This window comes from Narcine bancroftii, chromosome 4 (assembly GCF_036971445.1).
Source record: "Narcine bancroftii isolate sNarBan1 chromosome 4, sNarBan1.hap1, whole genome shotgun sequence".
NCBI classification, from domain to species: Eukaryota; Metazoa; Chordata; class Chondrichthyes; order Torpediniformes; family Narcinidae; genus Narcine; species Narcine bancroftii.
Genome location: NC_091472.1, coordinates 24267751 through 24280882, shown reverse-complemented (window position 1 = coordinate 24280882; position 13132 = coordinate 24267751). Strand labels below are relative to the sequence as shown.

The 13132-nt window shown below is 44.9% G+C and overlaps 1 protein-coding gene across 5 annotated transcripts in view; it reads left to right on the top strand.

Moving 5' to 3' along the window:
* The first annotated feature begins 882 nt into the window (after positions 1 to 882).
* Positions 883 to 13132, top strand: part of ltbp1 (latent transforming growth factor beta binding protein 1) — a 408702-nt gene continuing 396452 nt past the window's right edge. For all 5 annotated transcript variants that reach the window (XM_069930946.1, XM_069930944.1, XM_069930945.1 and 2 more), the window contains exon 1: positions 883 to 951. The gene's annotated coding sequence lies outside the window, so the exon portion shown is untranslated. The remainder of the gene's footprint in view (positions 952 to 13132) is intronic.

The following is a 13132-nucleotide window of genomic DNA, read 5'->3' as shown; positions in this document are numbered from 1 at the left end:
TGGTCGTTCAGTGGCCAGGCAGTAATTACGCCAAAGAAACTCACTTCAGGAGGGAGGGTGGGTGGGTGGGGGGGCAATCGGATACCTCGCATGTCGGATCCCGAGTCCCAACCCCTCCCCAGCGAGTCACGGATTTCCTTTCTTTCCTGGGACATCCCAGGAACTCCTCGCCCGCCGCGCGCACTTGCTCCCGTCTTCCCGGGACCGCACGGTCGCTTCCCGCCGGCTCGTCGCTCCCGAGGCAGCCAAGCTCTTGTCCAAGAACTCCGGCGTGTTGGGTTGAGGGGATCTTGGCCCAGGGGTTGCCCTCGGGAATCCCGATGCCAGCAGGGGATTTGCACTTTGCAGAACTTTTTTTCTCTCTCTCTTGGTCATTGACCGATGATGGGCAGAATCTTGACTGAAGGGGTTCCTGCTGGTGATCCTTTTTTTAAAAAATGTTGACATTGTGGGGGTCTTTTAAGCCTCCAGCTGCAAAGAATCTGGGCCCCGAGGTTTCTTCTTCTCTTGTATAGTAGACGGGGATGCACCTTAGCTGATTCCATGCAACAGCGGGGAGTAAGACACTGCTACTTTTCTTTTGCAATGTGGGCCAACCCCAACACACTGAAACAAGGAAGCAATTTCCTGTTGATGCAGAAAATTGCCCAGCACTTAGATGCATGAGGTGTTTTATTAAATGAAAGGATATGTGATCTTATGTCTCCTTTTTGACGACCCAAAATAATCTGTCAGGCACAGGCATGGAATTAACACAAAGTCTCAATACAGGCCTTTCTTTCACAGGAAGGTTTCATTGCCAGGCAGATTACTGGAAGATAAATGTTCTGTCAGTCAACATCTTGTTCTTATCATTAATCTGCCGCATTATGGTTTACAGAGTTAACGTGTGTGGTGGTCAGTGCTGTCACGGATGGTCTCAAGTTCCCGGCTCCCTAAGGTGCATCAAACGTAAGTTACTTCAGAATACCCTCCACCCTTCCTGGCGAGCTGTCACTTAGCATTTTAAGATGGGATAAACTGTGAGCGTTAGAGGATGACTCCAACGAAGACTTTACAGGGGCAACTGTCTACGTCGCCGCCTGCGCCCCGGACCCAGGCGCCACGTCGCCGTCTGCACCACGGACCCAGGTGCTTCTATCGGCGACCGACCCGGGCTCCACGCCTCCGACTGTGACGCGGACCCAGGCGCTTCTATCGGTGACGCGGACCCGGGAGCTTCTATCGGTGACGCGGACCCGGGCGCTTCTATCGGTGACGCGGACCCGGGCGCTTCTATCGGTGACGCGGACTCGGGCGCTTCTATCGGTGACGCGGACCCAGGCTCCACGACTCCGACTGTGTTGCGGACCCGGGCCCCACGTCTCCGACTGTGACGCGGACCCGGGCCCCACGTCTCCGACTGTGACGCGGACCCGGGCCCCACGTCTCCGACTGTGACGCGGACCCGGGCCCCACGTCTCCGACTGTGACGCGGACCCGGGCCCCACGTCTCCGACTGTGACGCGGACCCGGGCCCCACGTCTCCGACTGTGACGCGGACCCGGGCCCCACGTCTCCGACTGTGACGCGGACCCGGGCCCCACGTCTCCGACTGTGACGCGGACCCGGGCCCCACGTCTCCGACTGTGACGCGGACCCGGGCCCCACGTCTCCGACTGTGACGCGCACCCGGGCCCCTCGTCTCCGACTGTGACGCGCACCCGGGCCCCACGTCTCCGACTGTGACGCGCACCCGGGCCCCACGTCTCCGACTGTGACGCGGACCCGGGCCCCACGTCTCCGACTGTGACGCGGACCCGGGCCCCACGTCTCCGACTGTGACGCGGACCCGGGCCCCACGTCTCCGACTGTGACGCGGACCCGGGCCCCACGTCTCCGACTGTGACGCGGACCCGGGCCCCACGTCTCCGACTGTGACGCGGACCCGGGCCCCACGTCTCCGACTGTGACGCGGACCCGGGCCCCACGTCTCCGACTGTGACGCGGACCCGGGCCCCACGTCTCCGACTGTGACGCGGACCCGGGCCCCACGTCTCCGACTGTGACGCGGACCCGGGCCCCACGTCTCCGACTGTGACGCGGACCCGGGCCCCACGTCTCCGACTGTGACGCGCACCCGGGCCCCTCGTCTCCGACTGTGACGCGGACCCGGGCTCGGTGATACTCAGATACTCCCAGTTTCCATTTACAACAATATTTGAACCAGACTCCACAGTGCAGTCTGTGACAGTGTCAGTCACAGAAAATCTAATGGCGACCACCGCAGTTGAGTGCGAGTCATGTGGCAATGTTTTCAGATTCCGATTCTGTATTTCCATCAGACCCAATCTCTATATCTCCAGACACAGATGTCATATTTCCATCTGTAGTGTTATCATACTCAGACTTGATGTTACCAGAGGTCCCCGTCACACTTTGATGCCACATGACCATTGTTAACACAGTCAGATGTTGGTTCCAAATAATGACTGTATTGCTAGTCAACTGAGATCCTGGCTCATGCCCAGAATCCACAGCGCCATCTTTGTCATGCTCAGGTCTAGACTGCACCTCACATGGACTGTGCCAAATTCTTTCACTGTCTTTATGAGGGGAGTGAATATTGTGCTCCGAGAAAATGGTCTGTGTTGTGATATTCTGTGATGTGGAGGCGTATCGTCTGTGCATTCATCAAGAAATGAGAAAGATGGTGTTTAATCATTTACTTTTTAATCATATAAATTCTGGGAGAGTGAATTTTATACCACATCTCAATTTTTTGAATGGATAATGAATTCTGTGTACATTTCGAATGTTAAAAGGCATAGATAGATAGAGTAGATGTAGAAAGGTTGTTTCCCATGGTGGGAGAGCCGAGGACAAAAGGGCACAACTTCAGGATTGAAGGGTGTCCGCTTAGAGCAGAAATGCGGAGGAATTTCTATGGAATTTGTTGCCACAGGCAATGGTGGAGGCCAGGTCATTGGGTGGCAGAAATTGATAGGTTCTTGATTAGCCAGGGCATTAAATGAAAATACCAGCAGTGGGGCTGAGTATGGAAATGGATCAGCTCATGATCGAATGGCGGGGCAGACTCAATGGGTTGAATTGCCTCCTCCATCAAATGGGAAGATTTTCATCACTGATGTGTGGGGCCACCTGTATTGGCATCACTCCTGATTCCATATCTCTCTGTAACACAGTCGGATAATCTTTCAATGTCACTCCCATACTCTAACACAGACTGCATCCAGTTTTTTGAATCCTGGGTCCTGACCCGAAACATTGACTGCCCACTTCTCTCCACAGATGCCTCCTGACCTGTAGAGTCCTTCCAGCTTCTCACTGTTTGCTCAAGATTCTAGCACCTAGAGGTTCTTTGTGCTTTTTTTTCTCTCTGGGATGGGATCAGATCCAGACTCCATGCCTCCTTCATACAGCAGGGAAAGACACTTATCTCCTTACACTCTGCACCATAATTCAAAAGCTGCATTTATTAGTTTCACTGCTTGTCTTATAGTACCTGGAGGTGTGAGCTTCAGCTTGTAAAATCTTCACCTTTCATTGAGGTTCTGCTTGCAGTGAGGGACTTGGCAATTAATTATGACCATATGGTGTTATTTAACCGCATCGTGTAATGTGCCATCATTTTATGATTGGAAAAATATCCCGCAGGCTTGGGTGGGAAAGGTTGAATTTTGCCTCAGTGTCTGAATGGTGTTTCCTGACAAAGAGGCCTTGGGTGCAGGTGGGCGGCAGCTGTGGCTGCAGCTGCAGTGTTCAACCCGCCTGCATGTGAAATAGCAGTGCTTGCAAGGAGTGCAGTTCCATGTATTTATATAAGGAATGGTTTATAAAAAAAAAAGTTCATAAAACCTTGAAGTGAATAGCTGGCCAGGATATGTAAGCTCATTGATACTTTCTGTCACATCCTAAGCCAGGAGAATACCACCGTAAAGACTTTGTAAACTGTTTTGTCTTGAAGAGGTAAAATTGTTTCCCCTCTCTTCATTATTTTGTTTCAGGAAGTCACTGGGGCAGTTTTAATTCCATCACTATTTTTTCTGCTTTCGTTGGTCCACATGTGTCATGTTGGAGCATGATAAATACTAATACTTCATCGATGGGTGTAATTTGTAAATTAAAATTGTAAAATTGGCAGGTATGAGCTAACGAACTATAGAACGTGACAAAAACAGGCCACTCATCCCTCTTAGTCCATACCTGTAGAGCTCGTCGAAAGAATCAAAGACTTGTTGATCCAAACCAAGGCTTTTATTAGCAAAAGACCGGAGCTCTTCACAGGTGGCCGACCAGTCCGGAATGATCCGACCTGGCTAGGGACACAACCCTTTAAGGCCCAGACAATAGGCGTGGCTTAGCTCTCAGCCAATCGCTGTAAGCACAGTCTAGATACAGTAACTATATACACTATGTACATTGGTGATAGACCTGTACTATCACAATACCGAACTATTATTCTGCCTGGTCCCACTGGCTTGCACCTGGACCACAGCCATCGATATTCCTCCCATCCACGAACAGATCCAAAATTCTCTTAAAAGTTGAGATGAACCGGCATCCGCCACTTCTGCTGGCAGCTCGTTCCACACTTTCATCCTTCACCGAGGTCCTCTGAGGGAGTGCTAGTGATTAGCGATGGAGTTGGTTTTCACTCATCAGGAATGCATTTCAGGAGTTTGTGGGACGCATTTTTCCATCAATCCACATTGAAGGATGGAATATCGTGTGGAGTTGAACTGTATCCCAGTGTACCCTTTCCCTGTGTTTGTGGGTTGTGATTTAATTGAAGATTGAGTGCAAAAAAACCAGTAAGCAATGATTCAGCCCAAGAAGCCTCTATTAATAAAAAGGTTTAAACATAGTGGATTAAAATAGATTAGAGGATATTGCAGTGAAATGAATCACTTGCACACATTACCGCAATGGTGGTGTACTTCAGTAACCTCATTCCCTGCAGGACATTATAAATGCCATATATATGTGTGTGTATATATTATATATCAATCAGTAAATAAAAAACACTTGCAAACTTTCTCTCCTCCTGTATCCTGTCTGTCTCGCCAAGACTTTCCTGTCCTTTATCTCTGTTTCTGTCTCTCTCACTGTGGTTCTATCTGTGTATATTCCACATGGGTCTTAACAGTAAATTTAGAATCATTTGGGGCTCTTCACTACCAGTTTGTCATGTGGATTTGAATTTTGAGTCAATATTGCAGCTTGATTGTGCGACTGAGACCTATGCGGTGGTGTCTTGGGGAGACAGTGAAGTTTGTTTTGGCTGAGAGAGCTGCGGTGTAATTCTAGGGTTTCCATAGGTCTCTGAATTTTACTTTTTGCAAATATAGTGTGCTTTTCATTTGAAAAATAGCAGAGGAGTCACCTTGAAGAATTAAAGGATGTAAATGCTGGTCAGCTGCATTTTAAAATATTTTTTTTCCCAGTGGCTGTAATCTAGAAAGCACATTATAAAGGAAACTAGTTACATTGAAAAATATTTCAAAAACATGATTATGGAATGAAAAGCTGATACTTTGGAACTTTATGCAGGGCTATTTCTCTGCTTGTGAGCATTGCACAGGTAGATTTAATTTGAAGTAACCACTAGATGGCATTCTTAGTGAGCATTTGGGATTATGGGAGCAGATAACTGTTCTCCACCTTCAATCTGCTGTAAACTAGATGACAATGTGTCAGTTATGAAGGAATGCGGTAGAAATTCTTCAAGAGCAATGATTGTTAAGTGTAAAGGAATATGTCCAAATGGGTCAGAGTCATGGGCAGAGACGTAGCAAAAGAAATACAAAGTCGGAAAGTGTATGGTTGTGCACTTGGGTAAAAGAAATAAATGGGTAGACTATTTTCTGAATGGGGAGAACATTGAGAATTCCCAGGTGCAAAGGGATCTGCGAGTCCTCGTGCAAGATAGCCTGATGGTAAACATGCAGATTGAGTTGGTGGTGAAGAAGGCAAATGCAATGCTGGCATTCATTTCAAGAAAAATAGAACGTAAAAGCAGGGATGTGATGTTGAGGCTTTATAAGACACTGGTGAGACCTCACTTGGAGTATTGTGAGCCGTTTTGTGCTTCATATTTAAGAAAGGATGTGCTGACATTAGAGAGGCTTCAGAGGAGATTCACAAGATGATTTCAGGAATGAAAGGGTTATCATGTGAGGAATATTTGACAGCTATTGGCATGTTCTTGTTGAAATTTAGGAGTATGAAGGGGGAAGCTCATTGAAAAGTTTTAAACGTTGAAAGGCGTGGACAGAGTAGATGGTGAATGATTATTTCCCACGGTGGGAGCCTAGGACAAGAGGGCACAACTTCAGGACTGAAAGGCGTCTTTGGAACACGGATGCGGAGGAATTTCTTTAGCCAGAGGGTGGTGAATCTGTTGCCTCAAGGGGTTGTGGAGGTCAAATGATTGGGTGTATTTCGAGCAGAGATGGACAGGATCTTGATTTACCAGGGCATTAAAGGTTATGGGGAGAAGGCTGAGCTGTGGGGCTGAGTGGGAAAATGGACCAGCTCATGATTGAATGACAGGGCAGACTCCATGAGCTGAATAAGTTCTTATGGTTGAATAGTTAAGGTATTATGAGGTAAAGATAGTAGTATTGTGTAATTGAGTAATTGTGTCAGACTTGAAATGTTGCAGATATTGTCCCTTTTTGTCTTTTGGACTTGCTGCAAATGGCCAAGATAAAGAGCATCCACAACACACCAAAATCATTTGTGCATCCCTTTGAAGGCTATCATTTAACGTGGGCTCAAAGTTAAACTTCAATAATCGCTGTTCACCCGAGTATTGGGATTTTCTTCTTGGACGCAGTCCAGCCTCTGCACCCAGAACTTCACATATTTTTGCCTAATTTGGATTTTAACCATTCAAAGCAGTTTAGATTGGCTGAGTGGAGATGGAATGTACAGAGTAGGCAGGACTTCAGACTTATTAAGCATTGAGATAATTTCACTGCATGGTTTATGAGTGACATCATCTTTTTGTGTCAGTTACATTGATGTAAAGTTACATCCCAAGTATCCTACAAATTACAGAGGGAGACAAATGGGGAGTGTTTCCAAACAGAACTCATAAAGACAATGGTGAAACAACACTAATATATTTCTTCATTTTTCTCTTCGCACTCCCACCCATATCCACCCATGACCTCTTGCCTGTGGGTCTGTGTTCCTCCCTCCACCATTATTATTCAGGCATCTGTATACTTCTTGCTCATACCTTAACGCATGGCTCAGGCCCAAATAGCTGGTTATTTATCCTTGCTGCAAAAAGAATGCTGTGTGGCCTGATGAATTTCTCTAGCTCTTTAATTTAAATTAAATTTGAACAAATAGCATGGTAACAAACCCTTCTGGCTAATGAGCCCATGCCACCAAATACCGCAATTAACCTGCATTCCTGGTAGGTTTTGAAAGGTGGGAGGAAACCAAAGTATCTGGAGGAAACCCACACAGACATGGGGAGAATGTACACACTCCTTACGGTCAGCACTGGATTTGAACTTGGGTTTCTGGCACAGTAATAGAATTGTGCTAACCATGGCACCCATGTATTAAATATAATTTAATCTCACACCACCAGATTCAGGAACAACTGCTGCTCCACCATCACACTCCTCAATGACAAACTCAGAGACTCGTTTAAGGACTCGTGCACTCTATTGATTTTCTTTTTGTTCTCTGTATGTTTGCAGTTTGTTTGCAGTTCATTGATTGTTTACATGTTCTACACTGTGTACAGTTTATTTTGCACTACCAATTAGTGGTAATTCTGCCGTGCCCACAGGAAAAAGGAATCTCATGTGATGTCATGTATGTACTCTTGTAGCGCGAATAAAAGTTCTCACAACTGGAGAGAGAAGAAAGACTTTTATTAGCTTATAACTATGGGTAGGGTTGCACAGTGGTCTTCTGAAGGGTTCTGGGTTTAGGTGGGAAACCAGGGTTATATGTGAGCAGATGGGGCGGAGTCAGCCATCAGCACAGCACCCTACCAGTGAATCCCAGTTCACTGCAACCTTGACAATAAATATGAAATTATTTATATACATTGCTAGCAAGGCCAGAATATATTACCCATCCCTCTGCCTTCTGGATGAAGTGTCTTTGTGAACCAATACACTACTTGTGGTGAATCAACTTCCACAGCATCGCTTGTGTGAGTGCCTGCAATTGCTGAATCCTTTCCATTCTTGCAACAAAGGTTTTTGCCTTTGGTGGCATCATGACATCACAAAGTAAACAGTCAAGGAATGAAATACTATTATAAAGTGGGAAATGATTGGTCCATTTTTGTGCAACAATTTTGCTCAGACAATATAATGATAATTACCAGATTCATTTGTTTTTTGGAATATTGGTGGAAGAGGGTTTATAATCAATGGTTCTCAACCTTTTTCTTTCCACTCCCCATGCCATAGGTGTTCTGTGATTAGTAAGGGATTGCTTAAGGGTGGTATGTGGGTGGAAAGAAAATGTTTGAAAACCACTATTTTAATCGTACCTAATTGACTTGTTATGTGCACGGTTTCATAACTCCAAAGGAAATGGACCAATGACAATTTTTCTCCAGCAAAATATTTCAGTAACAATTGGGTCTAGAGCAGTGATTTCAACCTTCCCTTCCCACTCACATTTCACCCTTACTAATCCCAGAGCACCGATGGCTCAGGGATTACTCAAAATGTTATGTGAGTGGAAATAAAAAGGTTGAGAACTACTGGATTGACCAAGGCAGTGAGATATGGTATCTTTTGCTTCTACTTGAGAGAGAGGGTCTTTTAAATATTTTACCTTGGTGATAGTGAAATAAAAATCTGTTCAAAAATGTACACAGTTGCTATTTGGAAGAATAAACTATGATTAAAATGAGTCTATTCCCCACTAAAGTCTAGTTGCAGTGCTGTGAGATGCTATGGGGTCATAACAGAGCAATTCAAGAAGTGTTTAGGACCAAGTGTAACAAAATTAAAGCTATTTTAATACTCAAATTTGAAACACAGACACAAATAAAAGGAAAAGCTTTTAAAAGATGTAGAAGTTGAAACTACTGGCTATTCTGAAAATTTGAACTGAATCCCAGTTTGAGAAATTTTAAAATTGAACACTGCAGGGGTGTCAACATAATTGATAGATTTTTCTATGCATTTCACTCAGTATCAGGCGAGATTGGACATTGTTTCAGCAGGCCTGGTCTATGCTAGTCTTGCTCACCAAATTACATCATTCATGAAACATGTGTCTACGTTATCCCTTTGAAATAGAAACTTGAAGCCCTGTATTTATTGACTCCTTTGAACAACTATTATCCAATTAGTGGGGCACAATATGTTGTGAGAGGACTTGCAAGGTAATCCTTCAACTGTTGTGTTTACTGAATAAAGCTAAGTGCAGCATCAAATTCAGTTTCTCATGAAGTATGATTTGGTTTCAAATGATACACCATGTGTAATCCACACCAAAGTCTGTGCTTAGCCCGCGGCTCTAATCATTATATGCCCATGACTGTGTGGCCAGGCACAATTCTAATGCTATCTACAAGTTTGCCAATAACACCACAGTTGTCAGCAGAATGACAAACGGCGTTGAGAAAGCGTACAGGAGGGAGATTGAGTGGAGTCGCATCAACAACCTTCCGCTCAATGTTAGGAAAACCAAGGAGATGAACTTCAGGAGGGAGCCAGGGGCACATGACCCAGTCCTCATCAGTTATTTCTGTTGTCTATTCTGGAATGAGTTAAACGTTCGGGTTTTGTTTTGAATGATACCTTTTAAATGTTGTCATTGTATCCATCTCCTCTGGCAGCTTGTTCCAGTCATTCTCCTGTTCTCCTTTAAAAATTCTCTTCTTTTACCTTAAACCTGTGCCCTCCAGTTCGAGACTACTCTGGGGGGAAAAAGCAACTGAGCATCCTATCTGTGTCCCTCAGTCTTATAAACTTCTATAAGGTCATCCCTCCAATGCAATGAATGTAAACCCACCTGATTAAATCATGTATTTTTACCATTGCTATGTAAAGAACACTGTTTGACCTGATGAGTTTATCCAGCATTATGTGTTCTTACTTCAACCACGGTGTCTACAAATTTTCACGTTTTACCTATTAACTCTCACCTTACAACTACACTCCCAATTCCAGGCAATATGGTGGTGAATCTCTTCTGCACTCTCTCTATTGCTACCATAGTGTTCCTACATTATAGTGACCAGAATTGTACACAATATTCAAAATACAATCTAACCCAGTTATAAATAAAGGGCAGGGCTAGATGAACCTTTCTCTACTCTATTTGTATGGAAATTCATTTATCCCCTCAGAGTCTGAGAATGAGAGATCAGAATAAAAGAACCTTTGTCCCAATGAATCTGTGCCAACCACACACTCATTCACAAATCTAATCCAATGTTATTCTACCCACTTTCTCATCAACCACCCCTCACATATTCCCCAACCACCCCTCACGTATTCCCCAACCACCCCTCAAGTATTCCCCAACCAGCCCTCATGTATTCCCCAACCACCCCTCACAAGTTCTACCATTGACCTACACACCGAGCCAATTTATAGCTCCCAATTAACCCCCATATTATGCCATGTGGAAACTGAAGGTGGTAAATGTAAAATGTCTTCACTTCAAGCATGCATTCTCTTGGAAATGCGTTCTGTGGAATCCGGTTGAACTCAAAATATGTTGAGTTTTTGTTGAGAAAGGTTGCAGTAGGGTGCTGGAATGCAATTTCAATAGTCACAGTTGCAAAGCTTACTTCAATATTTTGACTGCAATGAATGGTTCAATCGAATTATATATTACAATGGGAACACTCTGTAACTGACAAAGCACCTGTGGATGTTCATATACCTTTGCTGGGACAAAGTAGTGAGGGCTGACTCACTGTAAAAACAAATATCCTCATTATCGGAAGGATGTGGAAGCTATGGAAAGGGTGCAGAGGAGATTTATCAGGACGATTCCTGGATTTGAAAATGTTTTACGAGGCCAGGTTAGCAGAGCTGGGACTTTTCTCTTTGGATCAAAGAAGGATGGGAGGTGATGTATTAGAGACCTACAAGTTTCTGAGAAGCAGGGACAAGGTGGACAGCCAGGGTCTTTTCCCCAGGTCAAGAATAGCAAACCCCAGGGGTTATCTCTACAAAATGAAAAGAGGAATGTTTAGGGGAGACACCTGGGGTAAGTTTTTTTTTTATGCAGCGATTTGTGGGTGCCTGGAATGCCTTGCCAGGGGTAAGGTGGAGGCTAGAACAATAGGGTAATTTAAGAGACCCGGCACATGGATGAAAGAAAAATAAAGGGCTATGAGGTAGGAATGATTTAGTTTTTTTTCTGGTAGGTTTATATAGGTCAGCACAACATCAAGAGTCGTAGGGCCTGTATTATGCAGAAAATGTTGTCCGTAAGGAATTTGTAAGTTCTTCCTGCATCTGCATGGATTTTCCCCGGAGGCTCCAGTTACCTCCCACCCTTCAAAACGTACCAGGGTTGAAGGTCAATTGGGTGTGATTGGGTGGCACAAGCTTGTGGGATGAAAGGGCCTGTTACTGTTCTGTGTGTCAAAAAAATCTATATACCAATTATTGATAAACAGGGAAATGATGCATGTGTTAAATGGGCTTAGTGACAAAATTCTGTAAACCTACCTTTGGAGCCCCTCCTTGATTTCTAACAGAAGGGTGCAAATTAACATCCCCCCCCTTTCCATCCCCCCCCTTTCCGTCTCCCCCCTTTCTGTCTCCCCCTTTCCATCTCTTCTCCCCCCCCCCTTCATGGCGTGGACATTGGATTTGGCCCTTATATTGAGAGCTCAATGATTATGGAATTCCTCTGACTATGTGGAGGCAGCTGGAGTGTTCTTATCACTCAATCACGGAGAAGTATTAGGGAACATGCAGGAGCACTTCCTGTCTCCCTTTCAAAATAAGAACATTTCCCTTCATTTAAAAACGCACAGCATGGAGGAAAGAAGTTCATCCTATTGTGTTTATGTCAGTCAAACAAGTGCTTTCATCTCCTAGCTCCGGATTGGGTAGTTTTAAGATGAAAGCACCAAGTGTTCAAAAGTAGTTTGCCTTGGAAACATCTCTCTGGCTTGGTTGGGACTGAAAGTGTCATAGGAGTTAGCTTTCCTAAGGTAGAGCTGGGGAGAACCAACATAATCTCTCCAATCTGAAGACGAACCTGGCCTTCAGGAACTGAAGTATTCTACACCAACTTCTTTGGAGCGTTGAAATGTTTATTGGCATTATTCAGCACTGGAATGTGGCTAGCCTATTTTAATAATGGGTGTCATAACCATGAATTTGACAAGGCAGAGAGCAGCATAAAACAATCTGATGACTGTTGTGATGTGCGTTGGCTTGGCTTTAAGGATGTGAGGACAGAATGAAAATCAGAATTTATTGTCATGAACATGTCATAACAATTCATGGTTTTGCTGCAGTATTACTGTGCAAATATTGAAAAAAAAATTACATTTGAAAATAGATAAATTAGAGCAAAAATCTGTGGGTCATTGACCATTCAGAAATCTGATGGCAGAGGGTAAGAACCTGTTTTTTTGCTGCTGGGTGTTTGACAGGCTCCTGAACCTTCTTCCCAATAGCAGAGTGAAGAGGGCATGGCCTGGGTGGTGAGGGTCCCTGAGGATAGAGGCTGCCTTCTTAAGACACTGCCTCTTGTAGATGTCCTGTGCATCGGCACCTCCATCCCAGACAATGATGCAACCAGTCAGAATGCTCTCTACGGTACGCCTGACAAAATTTGCAAGAGTCTTTGGTGACAAGCCAAATCTCCTCAAACTCCTCACAAAGTAGAGCCTCTGGTGAGCCTTTTTCATGATTACATCAACATGGAGGTCTCAAGGCAGATTCTCAGACCTGCTGACATCCAGGAACTTGAAGCCCTTAACCCTTAAGACAGGGATATCTTTTCCAATAGACTTTGAAACGTCCTGGAGTCTGGACAGTCTCATATGAATTGGCATTCCAAGTTTAACATGTTACTACCAAATCTGGTGGAGGATTCCTGAGATTTGTTGGCTTGATATCCCTGGGAATGGGCCAAGGTAATTAAGGCAGAATGCCAT